At 42.8% G+C, this 23536-nt stretch overlaps 6 non-coding genes and 3 pseudogenes across 6 annotated transcripts; 6 read left to right on the top strand and 3 right to left on the bottom strand.

Annotated features, from left to right (window-relative positions):
* Window positions 1-433: 433 nt before the first annotated feature.
* Window positions 434-505, bottom strand: trnad-guc (transfer RNA aspartic acid (anticodon GUC)). The gene has a single exon. It is a non-coding gene; the product is annotated as a tRNA-Asp (tRNA).
* Window positions 506-972: 467 nt separating this feature from the next.
* LOC132896331 (U5 spliceosomal RNA) lies at window positions 973-1086 on the top strand. Its single transcript, XR_009656001.1, has one exon. It is a non-coding gene; the product is annotated as a U5 spliceosomal RNA (small nuclear RNA).
* Window positions 1087-7391: 6305 nt separating this feature from the next.
* trnav-cac (transfer RNA valine (anticodon CAC)) lies at window positions 7392-7464 on the bottom strand. The gene has a single exon. It is a non-coding gene; the product is annotated as a tRNA-Val (tRNA).
* An 87-nt stretch (window positions 7465-7551) lies between these two features.
* trnae-uuc (transfer RNA glutamic acid (anticodon UUC)) lies at window positions 7552-7623 on the top strand. The gene has a single exon. It is a non-coding gene; the product is annotated as a tRNA-Glu (tRNA).
* Window positions 7624-15494: 7871 nt separating this feature from the next.
* On the bottom strand, window positions 15495-15649 carry LOC132896950 (U1 spliceosomal RNA; annotated as a pseudogene).
* Window positions 15650-18773: 3124 nt separating this feature from the next.
* On the top strand, window positions 18774-18888 carry LOC132895749 (U5 spliceosomal RNA). The gene has a single exon (XR_009655827.1). It is a non-coding gene; the product is annotated as a U5 spliceosomal RNA (small nuclear RNA).
* A 188-nt stretch (window positions 18889-19076) lies between these two features.
* On the top strand, window positions 19077-19252 carry LOC132898806 (U2 spliceosomal RNA; annotated as a pseudogene).
* A 1487-nt stretch (window positions 19253-20739) lies between these two features.
* Window positions 20740-20842, top strand: LOC132898611 (U2 spliceosomal RNA; annotated as a pseudogene).
* Window positions 20843-21222: 380 nt separating this feature from the next.
* On the top strand, window positions 21223-21404 carry LOC132898173 (U2 spliceosomal RNA). Its single transcript, XR_009656462.1, has one exon. It is a non-coding gene; the product is annotated as a U2 spliceosomal RNA (small nuclear RNA).
* The last annotated feature ends 2132 nt before the right edge of the window (window positions 21405-23536 follow it).

Genomic DNA, 23536 nt, shown 5'->3' with positions numbered 1-23536 from the left:
TACAACATAAGGAAACAGTATAGTAACTATAACGGTAAAGAAATAAAACAAGAGAGGCTGGCTATGATATAAGAAAATTCTACAACCCAGAAACAGATGGGCTTTTTGGCAGTGCCTCAATCTATATATTACCACTTAAAACTATTCCTATGCCATTCTTGAGGTCTCAAGGCATTTAAAAACAAGAAGTGAGGCCATGGTTCTCTTTCAGTACCTTGCTCAAGGGCACTTCAGCCTGAGACCAGCCCATGTTAACTGAACTCCATGTCTTTGAACCGTGGGGTTAACCAGAGCTGACACAGGGAGAACACACAAACTCCACACAGAAAGGCCCCCACCAGCCGCTGGGCTCAAACCCAGAACCTTCTTGCTGTGAGGCGACAGTGTGAACCACTCCATCCCCCTGCTGCACAAGTTAATACATTTTTAAAGTCTCCCCGTCGGGGAATCGAACCCCGGTCTTCCGCGTGACAGGCGGAGATACTGTCCACTATACTAACGAGGATAACACAATAATCCTCATTTATCAATCTAACGTAGAAACCAGCGCAGATCAAAGTGTAGAAATCACCGTATGACAGGGTTCACTTCCGTTTATGAGGGAAAGGAACATACACCCTCCCGACAGTCAATGCGTTATTCGCTTAAAACACATTTGCAAATTGGTAGAATGAGTTAATCATCACATGCAAAATTTGCAATTAATCAAATTAATTGATTATTATTATTCATGAGTTAGTACAATTCTGAACTTCAAATGTTAAAAGTGTGGACTTTGGAGAGATGATGGATCTCTTTTGGTGGAACACAACGGGGCAAAATATTGTGACTCTAATGTTAACCGGAAGTTGGCGCCACTGGGGGTTGGCATTGGGTTTCTGTCCCCACCAGTGTTAATACCAAACCTGCGCCCTTGGCTGAGAGTCTCCCAGCCCCCAATCCAGTGTCACTAACCTGATCCAGTGTTCAGTGCAGCTCAGGTTTCTCTTCACTGACCGCAAATCTTTCACCTTTTACTAAACATTTCCGGGGAGAGGGATGTTAATGAGCTCAGCTTATTTTTGCAGGCTTTGCTCTGGTAGAGCTGGACATGTTTCATGGTCAAATGTTAGAAATATCGAAACCCCCCCCCCCCCCCCCCCACCACACACACGGTGACGTCTCTCTTCAAAAGGATCCAGCTGTTGGGGGCGGAGTCTAGCTGTGTTTACCTTTCTGGAGTTTAATATTTGGAAGTGGTTTATTTAAAGCTGTTGACTACAGCAAGCTATCGCTTTTTGGATTTTTTTTTTTTTTTGGCTAAGGTCAAGTGTAGTAGTTGTTTTTTTTCAGTTTAGTATCTGATATGTTATGTAAATAAGAATGTTATATAAGCAAATTTTTATAAAATAGGAGCTTGTTCTATAGTATTGAAGTGTCTCTAAGAATATAACTTTTGTTCAAAAAAGATGCCTTTTTTTCTTTAATAGATTTCAATGTTTGGTATGTTTTCCTTATAAGAAGAGTAGATGGATATTTTACAGTGAAAAATTTGTGTTAGGACAGGCTTTTACTATTCTATGCATCTTCATGGCGCTGGAGTAGTTCTAGAAATAGTTATCTTAAAAAAATGTTTCTTTGCTTGGTTTAACTTTTCTCCATGCTCAACAAGCAACTGCAGTAATTCTTTTCCCTACTTTTTCATTAAACAGATCACACAACACCCCCTACCCCTTCTTTATCTATCTATCTATCTATCTATCTATCAAGAACGCTTGTTGGCCAGACATTTCTCTGCCTATTTGCAATGGCTAACAAAGCTGCAAAGGTGCAAGAGATGGGCCCAGGCCACCTTACCCTATACCAGCTTTCTGGACCTCCAATACAGTGTTCTCACCGATGCCACCAAACCATGAAAGTTCTGGATGTGTGCAATATTAGAGATATTGATTTCCATAAACAAACAATGCTTGCATTTCATGCAGAAAAGAAAAAAAAAACTTGATTTTTGTAATAGTATTGACTAAAAAATTTGCAATAAGAAGACAGAAGCTGCTAGAAAGTATGTAGAAAGCCTAGAGCCCAGTGTAAGAGCCTACTATATGGCAAAATCGCAGTTAATCAATAGTCTGGAACCATATGAAATGGGAGAGGAGCTGAGTGAAGACAATGCATTGCTGCTGGCTGTAATATACCCACACATCATCAACTACTTAATTTTTTTGCTAAGTCCCCACACTGCTGAGGATCTGAAGTGTTTCAAGGGACTAGAAGCTTATTACCAGATGTGCTGTGGCTGGGTCAGGGAATGAAAAGCATGGAAATTTGGTGACAAATATCTGGTGAAAGCAAAGGTGTGTACTGTGTACATTACATGTACAGTGATATACTGTAGGTCATGAATCACATCCCCTGTGGGGGATGTTCCAGCTGCCTCACTGTCCCCCTCCTCTGTTATCATTGTGGCAGCGCGCGCAGCGGCTTCTTCCCTCTCACTCAGTCCGTGCGCGCCCTCTCTCTGGCCGCATGCGAGCGGAGCAGCAATGGACAGAGAAGCGGCAGCTCAACGCACACAGCCACCCCGGATTACAGCGCACACAACCACCCTGCATTACAGCGCACACAGCCACCCCAGATTACAGCGCACACAGCCACCCCGGATTACAGCGCACACAACCACCCTGGATTACAGCGCACACAGCCACCCCGGATTACAGCGCACACAGCCACCCCGGATTACAGCGCACACAGCCACCCCGGATTACAGCGCACACAACCACCCCGGATTACAGCGCACACAGCCACCCCGGATTACAGCGCACACAGCCACCCCGGATTACAGCGCACACAACCACCCCGGATTACAGCGCACACAGCCACCCCGGATTACAGCGCACACAGCCACCCCGGATTACAGCGCACACAGCCACCCCGGATTACAAGAACATTGGTAGATTGCCGTGGAGTTTTTGTACCGCCGTTGTTTTAAACTTCTAACAGGACTGTATTACTTATTATTAGGATTATTATTATTATTATTATTTTAAAAGGGCAACATTTAATTCGAGGCAAAAAGGGCAGGGGCTCAAGCACCCCTAAAGCCCTATGTGTGCATGTGCCTGCAAACAAGGACGCACTAAGCAGTTTTGAGTTTACATGTCCGAAAAGGAGTGGGCTGAAGTAAAAACTTATTTAATCCCACCCCTCTACTTTAGTCAATATAAATTGATTATCGAGCTTCCTTATATATATATATATATACACACATACACACACACACACATATATATATATATATATATATATATATATATATATATATATATATATATATATATATATACTGTATATTACTTATTATTTCAACTCTTCAGATATCAATTCTCTATGACTATATCCAGGGGCGGAGCTGGGGGGGCAGGAGGGGCCGTGGCCACCCCAGGGCACGCCTTGGCCCCGCCCTGGCCACCCCAGGGCCGGACAATAAAATTTATAAAACCGGTATGTCCCACGAAATGTTAGTTCCGCCCGCTGGATTTTTGTTCCGCCTATTTGGTTTCTGCAGGGATGCATATTACCGTAGCACATAAACGTTTCGCGTGTTCAAGCAGCAGGTGGTATCAGATAGTCATGCTCTAGTCCTACAACACAACAACCTACAAACTACGTGAATGTGCGATTAATTTGGGAGGTAAGTTATTCATCTCTTATACTTTCTTCAAGTTCTCACTTTGTAGATATACAGTTACAATTCTGTCCTCAGACAATTCAGAGTTTCCAGAAATCTCCTGAGTTTCCAGAAATCTCCACTTTGCCTGGGGTTTTCGAAAGTATCCGTTTTCAGTGACTGAAACCTTCGTTTACATGTAAATGCAACCGTATAGATAAATATGTGTCTTTATAGATATCCGGCTACAGTGGGATTTGTGCTGTGTGCACACATAGATATAGATACTAGATACACAGTAGATATAGAGAAGTTGTGTGATGTTTATATTAATGTGTGTGAGATGTTGTGTGTTACTGGTGGGAGTACACATTGATTAATAATTGTCACACTCATACATACACAACACTCAGTGGACATACATTCTCAACACACACTGTCCCCCTACCCCTCTCATGCGCCACATTTCTATATTTACATGTAACACACTCACTCATACACAACACTTATGCACTCTCTTAACACACTGTCTATCTCTCACACACACACAATTTGTGCACTACATTTCTATATTTACATGTAACATTCATACACTCTCAACACAGACACACAACTCATGCACTAAATTTTTATATTTAAATGTAACACTCATGCACTGTCTTAACACTCTCTCTCTCACTCATATATGAACACACACTTCACTCTCTTAACACACACTATGTCTTTCTGTCACTCACTATAAGATACAACTCATGCACTCTCAACACACACCCTCTCTTACACACACACACCACTCATGCATGATGCACTACATTTCTATATTTACATGTAACACACTCACTGGTATACACAACATTCGTGCACTCTCAACACACACACCACTCATGCACTACATTTCTATATTCACGTATAACACACACAACACTCATGCACTCTGAACATACACTCTCTCTCACACACACACACACAACTTATGCACTTCATTTTTGTATTTACATGTAACATATCTTCACACACACAGAGCTCATCTATATCTACATGCAGTGCACATACTTTCCCCCCTGTCTCTCACACACACACACACCACTCATGCACTACACCTCATCTATGTCATGTGTTACATCAGTGTAACACTTGCACTCACTCACACACATGCACGCGCACACACACACATTTTGTAACTCAACACATTTAGTTTGTACAGTACTTACAATGGACAATATCACAACGTGTTGTAAGTGTTTACATATGTTGTATGTATGAGTTAAGTATACAAGTATTTTCCTTTTCCTGAGCAAAGCACTCTTTATTCAAGCCTGACTAATATCCTTACTACTTCCCAGGTGCCTGGGGCAGGTGATCTTTTAGTTTTTACTTCAGCATTTTAGTAGTGATCGTTAAAATCCTGATGCTTAACTAGAGTAAACAAGTTGGATGGTTTCTTTGTTTTGCAGATGCTTTATGTTACATAAATAAATGAATACATTAATTTCTGACCTCTTGGCTCACATGGGTTTTGTTCATGAGTTAGGCACCAGATATGCCACCAGATACATCAGAATACAGGAACTCAAATCTTGCTAATTCAAAATTTCCCGGGGGAGGACCCCCGGACCCCCTCACCTCACCTTTATTTAGTCACAGCATGGCCACCCCCTGTAGATCCTTGGCCCCCCTTTGGCCACCCCATGTAAAAAATCCTGGCTACGCCACTGAATTCAACACTGGGGATTTTGCTGTTTGTGTTTGGTGATGGTTTATGCTGAAAGCCTGATGAGTCCACTTCTTACTGTGGTTATTTTCTGTGTTCTTCAATACTCTCACTCCTGCTATAATTGACCTTAAAAGATGCTGAAAAATCAGCATTCTATGGCACTGTATACATTCGACACAGACTGTCCATTCCAGTGTGTTGAAGCTGAATGCATGTGCACTACCACTACTGGATTGGCATATTCAAAAAATAAATAAATAAACAAACCCATGGCTATTTCTGCCCGGTTTTGAACCAGAGACCTTTCATGTGTTAGATGAACATGATAACCACTACACTACAGAAACTGCGACCTTTGGACCAATCAACTGTTGCCTGGGCCTCAAATTAAGAAGCAATGGCACTTAAGCATTTGTCCCCAGGCCAGGCATGCAGCGTTGGTGGTATAGTGGCAAGCATAGCTGCCTTCCAAGCAGTTGACCCGGGGTTGATTCCTGGCCAACGTGCACCCTTTAACACTTTGTTTCTCTGATGAAAAGCAGGCAGCGTGGCGAGGAAACGGCAGGAACGGATCGGTTGCTTGTCGCTGCCTTGCCAAGGAGGTGAGTGAGGGCCGCTCCTTCTGCTTTCCGCTTGCGTTGCATGCAGTTGAATAGCATCGGTTTGCGCAAACCTGGGCGTGCTTGAAGGACGCGGGCTCCTGCGTGCTTGTCTTTCGTTGGCGGCATGCTGCTTCTTTGCATGTTTTCCACAAACAGAGGACTGCACAGTCACGGTTTGAGAGTCAATTAGCAAATGTGTCTGAATGTTGGCCGGCAAATACTCATTGAGACATGATGAAGCATTCCAGAGTCAATGCCTCTTTGCAGCGTTCTGATGCCGTGTGCAGCCCTGTTGACCTGACCTCACTCCGTAAACGAGCAACGAAGTGGCATTTGAGAACACCACGTTCCCGTGACGAATTGCAATGTCCATGCTTCCACAGTCAACAGAAATGAAGATCGTGAACGATTTTGTTTTTAAAGCAGCTGTCACGGACCTTGATGGAAAACTAGAGAGGCAGGGAATCCTTGCTAACGAGGTTTTGTCCCGATGGTCGTCTGCATGTAGGAGAACATGACAACCACTAAGCTACAGAAAGCAATCTGGTCACGTTAAGGGTCTGTCTTTCTGGCTGTTTCGAGGGTACCTGATTTTAGCAAGGCGATTACTGGACATTAAGGGAAGCAGAGCTCAAAAGGCAAAGCATGGCTCTGCCAGGTTTCTCAGGAGCGTCTATTCGCTTGTCAGGTGAAAGGGGAAACCACTGCACAGCAGAAAACACGCGAAGCTTTTTCAGCGTCTCGGTTTGGGACTGTTCCAAAAGGCACGGACGGAGCAGAGATCGCAGCTCGCCATTTGTTCGCCGCCAGGTTCAAGAAAACGAGCACCGATTCCGCCCGGTTTCGAATCGGGGACCGTTCTCGTGTTAAGCGAACGTGGCAGCCGCTACAGCACAGAAACCACGCGTGTGTTTGCTCTTGCCTGGGCCTCAAGAAGAACACAGATCACGCTTAAGCGACTGTCACGAGGATAGGGGCACGGCCTTGGCGTCGTAGAGATGAGCTGGTGGTCGAGTGTGACGAGGATCAGCACTGAAAAGCGCTGCAACAACATCACGGGAAGAAATCAAATGCCTTGTTTGGACGGGCCAAGGAGATGACTGAGGACTGTTCCTTCCGCTTTCCACGAGCGACGTAAGTAGTTGTTTGCAGGGTTGAATGACATCAGTTTGCCCCTGCGTACGTTCGACCCATGAAGCGGTGAACAACACGGGCTCCTGCGTGTTTTCCTTGCGTTGGCAACAAGCGACAGGTGTATATTTGTCCACAAACAGAGAACTGGAGAGTCACTGTGTAAGATTTGTTCAGCAAATGTGTCCATACCTTGGCTGGTGAAAAGCAAACACTTCCGTAGTTGGCACGGTCAGAGCAGAGATCACAGCTCAGCAGTCACTCAAAAAATAAATAAATAAACAAACCCACCCACCGCTGTTTCCGCCCGGTTTCGAACCGGGGACCTTTCGTGTGTGAGACGAACGTGATAACCACTACACTACAGAAACCTCAGCGCTTGGACCGATCAGCTGTTGCCTGGGCCTCAAGTTCAGAAGCAATGGCACTTAGGCATCTGTCCCCAAGCCAGGCACGCAGAGTTGGTGGTATAGTGGCTAGCATAGCTGCCTTTCAAGCAGTTGACCCGGGTTCGATTCCCGGCCAACGCACACCCTTTAACGCTTCGTTTCTCTGATGAAAGGTAGAGAGCGTGGCCAGGCACCCGGGAGGAAACGGCAGCAACGGATCGGTTGCTCGTCACTGCCTTGCCAAGGAGGTGACTGAGGGCCGCTCCTTCTGCTTTCCGCTCGCGTTGCATGCAGTCGAATGGCATCGGTTTGCACAAACCTGGGCGTGCTTCAAGGACGCGGGCGCCTGCGTGCTTGTCTTTCGTCGGCGGCAAGCTGCTTCTTTGCATGTTTTCCACAAACAGAGGACTGCACAGTCACGGTTTGAGAGTCAATAAGCAAATGTGTCTGAATGTTGGCCGGCAAATACTCGTTGAGACCTGATGAAGCATTCCAGAGTCAATGCCACTTTGCAGCGTTCTGATGCCGTGTGCAGCCCTGTTGACCTGACCTCACTCCGTAAACGAGCAACGAAGTGGCATTTGAGAACACCACCTCCCCGTGACGAATTGCAATGTCCATGCTTCCACAGCCAACAGAAATGTAGATCGTGCCCGATTTTGTTTTTAAAGCAGCCGTCACGGACCTTGATGGAAAACCAGAGAGGCAGGGAAACCGTGCAAACGAGGTTTTGTCCCGACGGTCGACTGCACCTAGGAGAACATGACAACCACTAAGCTACAGAAAGCAATCCGGTCACATTAAGGGTCTGTCTTTCTGGCTGTTTCGAGGGTACCTGATTTTAGCAAGGCGATTACTGGATGTAGAGGCTCGTTCGTAGTGAGACCTTGAGAAAAGTGCTATAGCTTACGCTGACGAAGTCTCTGTCCCAAAGTAACTGTTTCCACTCTCAGTGTCCATGTGCCTTGCAATAAATCCACTTGAAACGTCTTGAAAGTTGAACTTTAATCCTCGTTTAACAATTACAAAGGTTCTAAGATACAGAGAGTCGGTGAGTCAATATCAGAGAGTCAGAGAGTCAGAGGGTCAGAGAGTCAGGTAAGAAAAACTGTTCGCTTCCACGGCTTCTCGAGATCTACCCTGAGAAGCGCGAGACCATTCTTATATAGCTGAATGAATTCTAATTCTAATTCTTGAGAAGTGTGAGACAGTTCTAATTCTTGTTCTAAGAATTCTTAAGAAGCGTGAGGCAGTTCTAATTCTTAACATATGAATTCTGATTCTTTTAACCTTGCCACATATTATTCATCATCTTAATCATGAAATAAACTACTTATATGAAATTACACACTCAAATTAAATTATATATATACCATGTAACATAAATTGTAATTCACATCTATATGAATTCTACTTTGGCCGTTACATACCCGGCCCCTAATTGCTTTCTATCCTAGAAACAATTACAACATTGAATGTACTCAACAGTCCTTTTCATTCTGCTTCTTGAAGCAGGCAGAGTTTGGTGATCGGCCGCTCAAGTTCATTCATCTTCGTCTTGACTCGAACCTTGCGGACGACTCCATGTTCGTCTTCCACAGTCTTCACGATTCTTCCCATTAGCCGTGATCCTCTGGGGGCTGATTCGTCGATGAAGTTTTGCCTAATTCAGGTGGCTTAAAGCATCGTGTTACTCGAAAGTCAGTGAGCTGTTGGAGTTCTTCAGTCCACTTGGTCCATTGTTGTGCGAGGTGTTCTGGCACAGTGTCATCCCAGGCTGTTCTTAGTCTACACAATTCTTGCAAGATGTTTCTAGCAGGTAGTATGACTGGTGACAACATTCCTAGTGGATCATAGACAGAGCTCATTGTAGACAGGATTCCTCTCCTGGTAAAAGGCTTTTGCTCGATGTTCACCTGAAACTTGAAATGATCTGACCGGATGCACCATTGCACTCCCAAAGCTCTCTTGATGGCGAGTGAGTCCTGGTCGAGATCAAGATCTTTGACTTCTGTTGCTCGGTCCTCAAGCGGAATGGTTAACAGCACGTTTCGACTGTTGGTCGTCCATTTTGTCAGTCTAAAGCCTCCTGTTTGACAAATGGCTGTCAAGTCGTGGAGTAGCTTGATTGCTTCCTGTTCTGAGTTAACTGATTTTAGACAATCGTCGACGTAAAAATTGTTCAACACTGTCTCCACAGCTGTTGCATCAAAAGTACTCCTGTTGTCCTCGGCACATCTTCTCAGCGCATAGTTCGCACAGCTGGGTGAAGAGGTGGCTCCGAACAAGTGTACCTCCATTCTGTACTCCTGCAGCTCCTTTGAGATATCCCCGTCAGGCCACCATAAAAACCTGAGAAGGTCTGCGTCTTCAGATGGGACCTTGACCTGGTGGAACATGGCCTCCACATCTGCCATAACTGCGATTGGCTCCTGACGAAATCGTGTTAAGACTCCAACCAGACTGCTTGTCATGTCAGGCCCTTGCAGTAGTTGCTCGTTAAGTGTGGTTCCCTGATATGAAGCACCGCAGTCGAATACCACTCGAAGTTTATGCTTCTTGGGGTGGTAGACAGCATGATGTGGAATAAACCACACCTTTCCATCACTCCTGTTAAGCTCTTCGTCTGAGACCTTGACGGCGTATCCCTTGGTTATTACCTGGTTCATGAAGCTGACGTATTCCTCTCGGAACGTCTGGTTTCTCTGAAGCTTCTTTTTCATGTTGAGCGCTCGTTGCTCTGTCATTGCTCTATTGTTAGGCATTTTCACATCTTTGTTCTTCAATGGCAATCCGATAGAGTAGTGACCGTCAACCAGTTTTGTGGATGTGGTGACTCTGTCCATAAACAGTTGATCTTCCTTTGACATCTCAAGCTGCTCTCCTTGAGCATTCTCGGGAAAATCATATTTGAATTGCTGGGTCCACAATTCTTCAAGTCGAGCCACCGATATCCGATTAATTTGGATCTGTGGGTATCCGTCCTTTGACCAGCTTCCGATGTTCTCACGCAGCGGCCCGTTCACTGTCCATCCCAAGACTGTACGTACTGCATACGGTCCATCTTTCACGCTGCAGATTACCTCTTTTGGCTCTAAAGCCTTTGCGACATCAGTCCCAATAAGAAGATCGATATCCGCCTTGATCAATGGAATTCGTACACCTCGTAAGTGTGGCCACCTATCCACGTCCTCTTGGGTTGGGATATTCTCCTGACTAGCAGGTATGGCCCTTTGTGTAAACACACCAGTGAGCCCGACAAAGTCATCCCCCTCCAGACTGCTGACTTCTAGGTCTGGCAACACCTTGCACGAGACGGTCTTTTGGTCTCCCATAGTAGTAAGTAGGATGTTCACATTTTTTCCTTGCAGGTTAAGGCTGTTGGCTAGCTTGTTAGTGCAAAAGGAGGCGTTGCTCCCTGGATCCAGAAATGCATAACAGGTCAGCACCTTGTTGCCTTTCTTTGCCTTCACTCTCACCGGAACAATGGCGAGGACGGTTCCTACACCCCCAGCCCCCATCTGAGAGCAAGTTTCCCCTGCATCCACGAATCCACTGACCACAGTTTGTTCTTCCTGTAAAGACTCCTTTTTTGGTTCCTCCCTTGAAGTGTCTTCTTTTGTTATGTCTTTAGGTTTCTGCTTTATGTGTAACAGTGTAGGGTGTTTAGCTGAACACATCTCACAGCTCTTCTTTTCTTCACAGGCACTGCTCATGTGTCCTCCTATAAGACAGCTGTAGCAGAGTCCTTTACTCTTAAGGAATTCCAATTTTTCTTTGTGCAGCTTTTTTTGAAGTTTCTTGCACTGTTCCATGGTATGCTCTCCCTGACAGAAGATGCATGGTTTCACGAAAGCCATGTTCATGTTTGGTTTCTTCTCTTTAGCTTTCTTGTTCTCGGCACCAGCAACATCTTTCACTACCCTCTGCTCTTTAGCTTCAGTGGCTAGCGTTATGATGGTTTTCTTGCCAGCTGGTTTTTCAGGTTGGCGCTTTGTTTGACCTGAGATTTCACCAAACACAGGGTGTGCTGCCATTTCAGCCTGTTTGGTTACAAATGACACCACGTCTTGGAACTTTGTTCGCCGATCTTTCTTCTGAATGTCAATGGCGACACTCCTGAATTTCTCCCTCAGCCTGTATGGGAGCTTGGAGATAACTGTGCGCATGTTCGCAGCATTCTCCATCTCATCCAAGTACTCTAGATCCGACATTGCATTGTTACAGTTGATCAGAAACAGAGCATATGCTTCAAGTGCCTTAGCGTCGTCCGACTTGATAGTAGGCCAATTTAAAGCCTTGTCCAGGTATGCCATCGAGATCTTATATTTGTCACCAAAGCGCTCCTTTAATAATTTCTTGGCTTGAGGGTAGCCCCATTCAGGGTCCATATGAAGACAGCTGCGCACTAAGTCATTAGGCTGACCACATGTGTGCTGTTCCAAATAATAAAGCCGATCTTTGCTGTTTTCAGTCTTGCTTTCTATGCGATGCTCAAAAGCTCTCATGAATAGATGGTATTCCATTGGATCTCCTTTAAAAACTGGAATATTCGGCGAAGGCAATGTAGATAGCTTTTGTTGCTTTATTAGACTCTCAGTTATCTCATTTTGGCGTTGCATGACAGAAGCCAGGTTGTCTGTGTTTGCAGAATTGCCCTTTGAAGTAACAGGCTCTTGTCGCACAACAGGCGTTGCATCGGCAGCTATTCCACTACTATGGCTATGCTGAGATACATTACTAGCCCCACTGCTCCTATTGCAGCTGACATGTTGTCTCCGAGTAGCCCTCAGTGAATCCACCCTACTGCCTTTAGAGCCGCTTGACACATCTGAGCCTTCATATTTTCTTAACACAGCTAATCTTGCATTCGATGCAGCGAGCTTTGCTTGTAACTCCAACTCTTCCTTTTCAGCTTTGAGCCGTAGCTCCTGCTCTTCCCTTTCAGCTTTGAGCCGTAGCTCCTGCTCTTCCTTTTCAGCTTTGAGCCGTAGCTCCCACTCTTCCTTTTCAGCTTTGAGCCGTAGCTCCTGCTTTTCCAAAGCCCTTTTCTGTTTCAACACAGCTGTCTCGGTTAACAAAGCGGCTTTCTCCATTTCAACTTTTAAGCGCTCAGAGCGAACCGATGATGCTACAGAAGAAGAGACAGACTTGGTCTTTTTACTCTTTCTGGATGTAACTGAAATGCTATCTTCAGGATTTACCTCATTGTTCACTCTTTCAGACTCTTCTATGCGATGCGTTGCATCCTGTATCCATGATCTAACCTCTTGCACAAAATTGCATTGCTTATCATATCTTGGCTGAAACCAATCACTTTGATCTGTATTCATATTCTCTATGTATCCAAGTTGACTGTACAGGTCTTTGACATCAGCATTTATCTTACTGAATTCTTCTATCAGCTCTTCATACTCGGTTAACGATTCCTTTGTTATATTTTCCACGTTTGCATCATCATACATTAACTCACGCAATTCATTTTTTTTCTCAGTCAGTTTCTTTAGCTTTGCTCTTCCGGAGTCAATTCTTGTCTGCAGACTATTTTCCAATGACCGTTGTGTTGGTTTACGCTGACGTTTTTCCCTCGGAAGGCTTACCGTCTTTTCTTCTTCATCCGTCATGGTTGCTTTGAACGTCGGTCCAGTTTTTCGTTCCGATTCCACTTGCGACAGTCACGTTGCAGCCACGTCCACTTGTCAATCACCAGCCACGAGTGTAGTGCGCGATCGCGAAAGTTCAGAAGTCCCTCGGTAAATCCCTCGATGAATCTTCTTTCCAGTTTCAGCGAACCTCTCCAGCGTTTTGTAATCCGATGTCAAGTGAGTTTTTCTTACTAATGTAGAGGCTCGTTCGTAGTGAGACCTTGAGAAAAGTGCTATAGCTTACGCTGACGAAGTCTCTGTCCCAAAGTAACTGTTTCCACTCTCAGTGTCCGTGTGCCTTGCAATAAATCCACTTGAAACGTCTTGAAAGTTGAACTTTAATCCTCGTTTAACAATTACAAAGGTTCTAAGATACAGAGAGTCGGTGAGTCAATATCAGAGAGTCAGAGAGTCAGAGGGTCAGAGAGTCAGGTAAGAAAAACTGTTCGCTTCCACGGCTTCTCGAGATCTACCCTGAGAAGCGCGAGACCATTCTTATATAGCTGAATGAATTCTAATTCTAATTCTTGAGAAGTGTGAGACAGTTCTAATTCTTGTTCTAAGAATTCTTAAGAAGCGTGAGGCAGTTCTAATTCTTAACATATGAATTCTGATTCTTTTAACCTTGCCACATATTATTCATCATCTTAATCATGAAATAAACTACTTATATGAAATTACACACTCAAATTAAATTATATATATACCATGTAACATAAATTGTAATTCACATCTATATGAATTCTACTTTGGCCGTTACACTGGACGTTAAGGGAAGCAGAGCTCGAGCGTCTATTCGCTTGTCAGGTGAAAGGGGACACCACTGCACAGCAGAAAACATGTGAAGCTTTTTCAGCGTCTCGGTTTGGGACTGTTCCAAAAGGCACGGACGGAGCAGAGATCGCAGCTCGCCATTTGTTCGCCGCCAGGTTCAAGAAAACGAGCACCGATTCCGCCCGGTTTCGAATCGGGGACCGTTCTCGTGTTAAGCGAACGTGGCAGCCACTACAGAAGAAAGCATATATCTGCTATGTCTGCAAATCTTATGAAGACAAGGAGGCTTAGGGACCAAAGCGCAGCGTGTGAAGAAAATGTACCTGGCTCCGCATGTTGCTGGTGTTTTCGTTCTGCTCGCACAGCTTTCTGACCACCAGGGAAGAAATAACAGAACAAAGCTTGCAGGCAAGCAATGTGATCCACCATCTCTGGACTACTGTTTACTTCTGCTGTGCACTGTGCAATGCCTTCTGTCGATGACGCATTCTTGATGACAAATTTCTGCTGAAAACTCATGGAGACCCTTGCTCATGCCAAGGTTCCCAGAAGCCTGACCTAAACCCGTTCAAGAACACGTTCCCTGGTGGTCGGAAATCCGTGCAAGCAGAGTGAAAATAACAGCAACATGCGGAGCCAGCTACATTTTCTCCACATGCTGCGTTTTGGTGCCTCAGCCCACTTGTCTTCATAAGACTTCAAACACATTGTGCAACCTGCACTCCAGCACACAACGTCAGGGGAGGGGAAAGAAGGAAGGAAGGAAATAAATAAATAGGCAGCACGGTGGTGTAGTGGTTAGCACAGTCACCTCACGGCAAGAAGGTTCTGGGTTTGACCCCGGCGGCCAGCGGGGGCCTTTCTTTGTGGAGTTTGCATGTTCTCCCTGTGTCTGCGTGGGTTTCCTCTGGGTGCTCCGGTTTCCCCCACAGTCCAAAGACATGCAGTTAGGTTGAAGTGGGGCGGCCTTGGGCTGGAGTGCCCTTGAGCAAGGTACCGAACCCCTGACTGCTCCCCAGGCGCTCTGGGCTGCCCACTGCTCTGGGTGTGTGTGTGTGTGTGTGTTTGTTCACTGCTTCAGATGGGTTAAATGCAGAGGATGGATTTCACTGTGCTTGAAGTGTGCATGTGACGAATAAAGATAGATAGATAAGCCACCAGCTCTATTTTTGACTCTGTCAGGGTTATGGAAGAGAGAGCAGGAACGCATTCCCCCACTTTCAGAAATTATACAGTTGATATTCCTGCATTTGAGAAATTCACAAAGATCTGCACAACCCCAGTGAAATTCCCTCCATCCACAGTGCATCCTCAACAACCATTTCCTGCTCAAAACTCGTGGAAACGCTAGCTGGGTACTGAGGATAAAAAAAAGCCTGAACAAAACCTGTTTCCTAGTGTTCAGAAACCCAGCAATACACAGAACCAGAGAGATTTTTTCCACACATTAACCTTAAGAGCACAGCCCTCCTTGCTCCTCAAAAACTTCAAGCAGGCAGTAGCTCTTGATATAAAACACCTGAACACCAAAAAAAAAAGAAAAACTTCAAAAAGACAAACAGCTCTATCTTTGATTCTAACAGATTTATGCAAAAGAGGAGAGCACAAACACAGTCCCCCACTATCAGAAATTATGCAGTTGAGGTTTCTGCATTTGAGAAGGTTAGCACAGCCTGAGGGCAATGGCTAGGCCTCACTTTGTGCAAACCACCTTTTTGATCATAGTATTGCCCCTGCCAGATAAATATAAGATTCTTTACCTGGCTGAGATGTAACCCTGCAAGGGTGTAGGCTGCTCCATGAGGGCAGGCAAAGCGTCCGAGCAGGGTTTTGCATAATTTTTGGCCCCCCCTCTTCCAAGTTATTACAAGACACTGGTGGTGATTTCATGTGCGCTCCCTCTACTGGTCAGACAAGATATGGACCCGACAAGACTTTGCACCGACCTACACGTAGCCCTTTCCCACCAACAGGGAACGGGTTCCCTTCTGGTTCGTGCACCAAAGTTTGATCCGTTCGGAGCATTTCGATCAAAAACCCATTGGTTCAGACAGTGGTTTAATTGCCTTTTGTAAGGAGGAGGAGCCCTTACACTCACAGTGGTAAATATCTCTCAAAACATTTTTATTTATCACACCATTGGTTTAATACATATTTTTATCAACTTATGGCCTACTTATTTATATCTCACATCAGTGAACATATTGCTAACTTATTAAGCCTATGTTTCACCATCAATCTACACTGTAATTTGTAAAACTTATTCACAATATACACCACCAATTCACATATTAGCAATAGTTATTTACATCTCATCAATCTACACTATTATTTGCATTACTTGTTTACATCTCACACCATCAATTCACATATTAACAATAGTTCTTTACATTTCACACCATAAATCTACATCAATCAAATCAATTGTTTGCTAAACTTACTTACATGTCATATCAAACCACATATCAGCAATAGCCAGTCATTAGTCAAGTCAAGTCAAGTCAACTTTATTGTCAAATATGCTATACATGCTCGACATACAGCACAGATGAAATATCAGTCCTCTCTGACCCACGGTGCAAACTGGCAATGCAATAAATAAAAATAGAATAATTGAAAAAAACAAACAATATAAACAGTATAAACACTCTAGAAAGGAACTAGACATAGACTAAACACTCAAACAGTATAAACAGTATAAATAAACAGTATAAACACTAGATAAGAACAAGACAGACTAAACACTCAAACAGACAATATAAACAGTATAAACACTCAAGATATGAACTAGACTAAACACTCATACACACACACACACATATATAAATTGGTACAAATAACCAAACAGTCAAGGGCACTTGAGGTATAGCAGGTAAACATGAAACATGAAATAAGCAGTATAAACAAACTAGCAGCTGTTAAGGTGAGGAAGTGCGGAATAGTGCAAATGGGCGAGGTAAAGTGAGATGTATGTGTGTGTGCGCGCGTTGGGGGGGGGGGGAACTGTGAGGATGACATATCAGATGCTGAAGGGGGGTGTGCGAGCAGAATCTGTGCCAGGGGGCAGAAGGGGGGAGGGAGTTGAGCCTCCTGACTGCCTGGTGAAAGAAACTGCTCTTGAGCATGCTGGTTTTGGCCCAGAGACTCCACAGTCTCCTCCCCGACGTCAGGAGGCTGAAGAGGCTGTGAGATGGGTGGGTGGGGTCACCTGCAATCCTGATGGCTTTGAGGGTGAGGCGGGAGTTATATATATCCATAAGAGAAGGGAGAGAGACACCAATGATCCTCTCAGCTGCTCTCACGATGCGCTGCAGAGTCTTGCAGCAGGACACGGTGCAGGCGCCGTACCACACGGTGATGCAGCTGGTCAGGATGTTCTCGATTGTGCCTCTTTAGAATGTGTGCATGATGGGGGCCGGGACTCTTGCTCTCCTCAGTTTGCGGAGGAAGTCCAGACGCTGTTGGGCTTTTTTGGCCAGTGATGCGGTGTTGTTGTTCCAGGACAGGTCTTCAGAGATGTGCACACCCAGAAACTTGGTGCTGCTCACCCTCTCCACTGCAGCACCGTCGATAGATAGTGGAGCATGCTGGGTGTGCTCTCTCCTGAAGTCCATAACAATCTCCTTCGTCTTCTCCACGTTCAGATGGAGTTTGTTGTCCTTGCACCACATTACAATTTAATTTACAACTTTCCAAATAAGACTTAGATCAAGTTTCTCCTGCCTTTCATGTCTCTGTCTACATGCTCCTGGGGAGACTCCCAGAGCGTCTGGGAGACTAGGGATGTCTGAATAATTTAATTTTGTTATTTAGTCTAGTCTTAGTACCCCACAGCAACCTCATAACTTTGGCCGACCAAAGCAACATTGGATTGGGGGTCGAGCGCGCGAGCCAATGGAAAAGTCCAGGCTGCCATTTCTCACTATCACGAGGGAGGTTTGCTAACGCTCCATGCGCAAAGATATGTTAGCGGGCATCCATTAAATTAGCTAACTCAATTTTCTGATATTTACCTAAAAGCTAAAAACACAGAAAACTTTTTTTTTGTCTGACTTTTACTAGACTTAGAATATTATTAGAACATCATCAGAGGGTCTACCATTGGCAATTTATAATAGTCATAAATGGTCTATAGTCACTGGATTTATCAAGATCTGTTACTATTAATAAGATTTAATTGACACAAAATGTGATCATTCATATATACATGCTCAAGAGCATTTCAGCCCAACACCACCCCATGTTAACCAAGCTACATGTCTTTGAACTGTGGGGTTAAGCAGAGCAAACTCCACACAGAAAAGCCCCCGCCAGCCTCAAACCCAGAACCCTCTTGCTGTGAGGCGACAGTGCAAACCACTCCATCCCGCTGCTACACAAGTTATTTTTAAAGCCTCCCCGTCAGGGAATCGAACCCCGGTCTTCCGTGTGACAGGCAGAGATACTGTCCACTATACTAACAAGGATGACGCAATAGCCCTCATTTATCAATAAAAAATGTGGTATGGAAAGCACTTACTGCTGGGGTCAACAGCGTTCCTGTCAATAATCAAACTCCAGCTGATGTTTTCATATTTAATTTACAGGCCTACACCCGTGATATTGGACAGATCACACAGCACTCAACTGTTCCTTTTCAAAATTCAACACCCCCCACCCCGCTTGCTTATCTATCTATCTATCGATCTATCGATCGATCGATCGATCGATCGATCTTTCTTTCAAAAAAGCTCGTTGGTCAGACATTTCTCTGCCTGTGTGCAATGGCTAATAAAGCTGTAAAGGTGTAAGAGATTGGCCCAGGCCACCTTACCCTCTACCAGCTTTCTGCACCTCCAATCCAGTGTCACTAACCTGATTCAGTGTTAAGTACAGCTCAGGTTTCTCTTCATTGACGCATAAATCTTTTGCCTTTTACTAAAGATTTCCATGGAGAGAAATGTTAATGAGCTCAGTATGTTTTTGTCGGCTTTGCTCTGGCGGTGCTGAACGTTTTTAGTCAATAAATGTTAGAACTATTGATCTTTTTGCATTAAAGCATCTCCTACATGCCTCAAAAGCCGATGTCTCTCTTCAAAAGAATCAAGCTGTTGGGGGCGGGGTCTAGCTGTGTTTACTTTTCTGGATTTTAATATGTGGAAGTGGTATATTTAAAGCTATTCACTGAAGTAGTTTATCATTTTTCCGCATTTTAACCATTTTCGAGTGTAATATTTATTCTAATCAATTTGATATCTGATTTGTTCTCTTAACAAGAGCGTTATATCAAGCAGATTTTTTTTGGAACAAGGAGTTGGGATAGGGGTTTGCTCTTTCGGCTCCATGTACTAACCTGATGTAGTTCCTCTATCTTTGTTCTAGAAAAAGTTTATTTTTTCTTATTTGATAAATGGGCTTTTTAGAGTAGGGAATAAAAATAGTAGTTCGGTCCTTTTATTCTATACTCTCATGTGGTATTATAGTAGATTTAGTAATGGTTACCTTATTTTAAAAGGGAAAGAAAAAAATCTTTGTTTTGCCTGCCCTAACTTTTTCCCTATTTTCTGGTTTTCTCCATGCTCAACAACACAGGTGTAGAATTGGGTGTGGGCGGTATGGGAGAGAAATGTTAACAAGTTGAACGTATTTTTGTAGGCTTTGCTCTGGCAGAGCTGAATATTTTTGGTTATAAAGTGTTAGAACTATTTATCTTTTTGCATGGAAGCATCGCCACATACACTCTACAAGGCGATGTCTCTCTTCAAAAGGATCCAGCTGTTGGAGGCGGAGTCTAGCTGTGTTTGCCTTTCTGGATTTTAATATGTAGAAGTGGTATATTTAAAACCATTGACTGCAGTAAATTATTGCTTTTCGGTCTTTGGGTTAAGCGCAAGCGTGTTATCTATTATTAATCTGATATGTTCTGTAAATGAAAGCAACTTTTTTTCTTCCGCTGCTGTAAGGAACATTGAAAAATATTTTTTGTCTATCAAATTGCTCAGGTTTTCAACAGATGCTCCTGGACCTGGGATTTGTTCTGCTAAGATTGGTCCTATGTTTACAAAGTAATGGTTGAAACTATTAATTACCACATCCATATTATATTCATCTTTGTCATTATTAAGAAAGTACCTTAGATAATTTAAAGATCTTGACTCATTTTTTATAATACTGTTCAAAGTGCTCCAAATTACTTTGAGATTATTTCTGTTATCGTTTAATAAATTCTTATAATATTCTTTCTTAGCAGCCCTTATAATATTAGTTTATTTTTATATTTTTTATATCTATCCTCTGCCTCTTTAGTTTTCTGCTTTATGAACTCTCTATACAATGTATTTTTCTTTTTACAGGCATTTTGTAAACCCCTTGTAATCCATGGACATACTGTATGTTTGACTTTTTACTTTATTGAACAATTGGACAATTTTTATTATATAATGATATAAATATCCTCAAGAATTCCTCATATGCTTTATTTATGTCTTTTAGTCGGTATATTTCATCCCAATTTTGTGCCAGCAAGTCATTTCTAAAAGTGTTAATTGATTCCTCTGATCTAAGTTGTCTGAAAAGTTTTGTGTTTTCTGGTTTATTATTCCCAAATTTTGTTTCATAAACTGAGAAAACTGGTAAATGATCACCGATATGATTTATCAATAGTCCACTTACTAAATTGTCATTAAAACTGTGAGTGAATATATTGTCAATGAGGGTGGCTCCGTGTGAGGTGATTCTGCTGGGTCGAGTAATTTTCGGGAAAAAGGCCATACTGTACATTGTGAGTCTAGCTGTGTTTACTTTTCTGGTTTTTAATATGTGGAAGTGGTATATTTAAAGCCATTAGCTGCAGTAAATTATAATTTCTCCGCATTTTGGTTAGGATCAAGTGTAGTATCTATTCTAATCAGTTTAATATTTGGTTTGTTCTTTAAACGAGAGTGTTATATCCAGCAGGTGTTTTTTTTTTTTTTTTTTAGAGTAAGAAGCTGGGACTGGAGTTTGCTCTTTTCATATACCAATCTAATGTTATAGTATATCTGTCTTTGTTCTCAAGAAAGCTTTTTTTTCCTTATTTAACACACTCTTTAAATGAAATTGATAAATGTTTTTTTTTAGAGTAGAGAATAAAAATAAGAATTTGTTCCTTTTATTGTATACATTCATATGGTACTATAGTAGATTTAGGAATGGTTACCTTATTTTAAAAAAGAAAAAAATATATTTTGCCTGCCTTAACTTTTTTTCCCTATTTTCTGGTTTTCTCCATGCTCAACAACACAGGTGTAGAATTGGGTGTGGGCGGTATGGGAGAGAAATGTTAACGAGTTCAACGTAAGTTATTGCTTTTCGGCCTTTTGGTTAAGGTCAAGTGTGGTATCTATTCTTATCAATTTAATATCTGATATGTTCTGTAAATGAAAATGTTATATCAAGCAGATTATTTTTTTTTTAGAACAGGGAGCTGGAATGGGGGTTTGCTCCTATCAACCTGATATTGTAGTATTTTCAGGAATAATGCCTTTGCTCAAAAAAATGATTTTTTAATTCTTATTTGACAAATACGAATTTGACAAAAAACACTCTTTAAGTTAAGTTAATATATATATATATATATATATATATATATTTTTTTTTACAGTAGAGAATTAAAATAGGAATTTGGTTCTTTTATTCTATACGCTCATGTGGTATTATACTAGATTTAGGAATGGTTACCGTATTTTAAAAAAGAAAGAAAAAAAATCTTTATTTTGCCTGCCCTAACTTTTTCCCTATTTTCTGGTTTTCTCCATGCTCAACAACACAGGTGTAGAATTGGGTGTGGGCGGTATGGGCGTGTCCCTACCAGTATTTCTGACTGAAGAAAAAAAATCCCGCCCCGTGCGCGGCACACAAAGGGTTACTGTAGGTTTCCACTGGGCGAAACACCACGCCCAGTTCGCTCATGAATATTCACTCTGGGGGCGTGGCCGCGAAAATAGCCCGCCCTTTTGGCTACCGTGTCAATTAGCAAGTGCGGTTGCAGTGATGATGATAACGATGGTTTATTTCAAACATGTAAACAAACAATGAATAAATAAGCAGATAACAAGAAAAACAAAACAGCATTTGCAACAAGAACACGTAAAATGCCAATAAATTAGAAAATAAACCTTAAATAATATAGGTAATAATAATATATCAAAACAAAAGAAAACAAGACAAAAATACAAACAAGCAGGGACGTGCACAGGATTATAGAGGGGCAGGGGCTCAAAGTCAGAAAAAGGGCAGCAAGTGCATTATTTTTTCCCCCCGGTCCTTTCCAAAATATGGAAATGTAGAATTAAAATTAACGTACTAAGAGGAAGGTAAGTACTTAGCTATGTGTCCTGTGTTGGTGAAAGTGATATGCAATTGCCATTTCTTTTGTGTCAGCAAAATTGTCATTCACATTATCATAGGCTTGGAAGACATGCAAAGCAATAAAACACTGGTGCATTATTAGGCTTTTTTATTGTTAAAGATTTAACATTGAACAGTGAAACCTGAACTTTGAACAAATAAGTAAATAGCCTAATGGACAAAATGATAAAAATCAGTCCTTCTTCTCATAAGGTAGAAGCCTAACATTCCAGGGGCCTTAAAGCAGTAACCTTCTGGGGGCCATGTCCCTGTAGATATTAATGACCTCATTGTGATTTATCGGTATGTCTTTTTCAATCGAGAGGAGAAGGAGATCAGAGAACCTCTCTTCTTTGCATAGGCTTCTGAGTACATTTTTCACAAGCTTTTGTTTTTGTTTTTTTCTGAAACATAACCCACATTTGATTTGAGCACATTGTGGAAGAGGTCGACGACTAGTTATATATACAAGAGGAGAATGTAAGCTTCCCGACGGTATATGATACTTGCATGTACACCGAAGCACGCCCGAGGCAATCGATTGTGAACAGTAACAGGTCAGGTCATGTCGGTTAACAAGCAGATTATTAAACTACAGAGACTTAAATTACTCGCACAAATGTCAGTAGCCCTGAAACGACACAGGCTCTCGGAGACTCACAAGAAACGTGTGCAACAGAAAGAAACGTCGAAATCTATGGATGCTTTCCTCCGACCTAAAAACGACTCTCTAGCTGACAGAGTGACTGCGGCAGAGGTGACGAGTGTGTATCACACTGCCCAACACGCAATATCATATCGGGCAGGAGATTGTGGCACAAAGCTAGCTGCAACGATGTATCAGGACTCCGACATTGCGAAGATGATGGCATGTGGTCAGACAAAAGCAGAAGCCATCGTCACGGACGTGCTTGCCCCTGCCTCCGTCGAAGATTGCTTGAAAGTCCTCAGAAGACCACTGAATGAGCAATGAGAGACAACAACCAAAGTTAAAAGTTATATTAATTGATGTAACAGTGTTGCGTTAGCTATCTAGCTAATGTCAGTGAAAAAAATTAAAAATTAATTTAATTCTGTCTCTTATCTCTCTTCCTTATTTCATTCAGATGCATACATGTCAACCTATACGGAATGTCTGTATTTTATACGGATTTGATTCAATAAACGTAGTATACGGGCGTACAAATAAAGTTATACGGATTCTTTAAAAAAACTTCAATATTTATTTAGAGCTATAATAAATTCCCACGATGATAAAAGAGCGCATA

This window comes from Neoarius graeffei, chromosome 1 (assembly GCF_027579695.1).
Source record: "Neoarius graeffei isolate fNeoGra1 chromosome 1, fNeoGra1.pri, whole genome shotgun sequence".
In the NCBI taxonomy this organism is placed as follows: domain Eukaryota; kingdom Metazoa; phylum Chordata; class Actinopteri; order Siluriformes; family Ariidae; genus Neoarius; species Neoarius graeffei.
The sequence above is the reverse complement of the archived record's forward strand: the minus strand, read 5'-3'. Positions and strand labels throughout refer to the sequence as shown.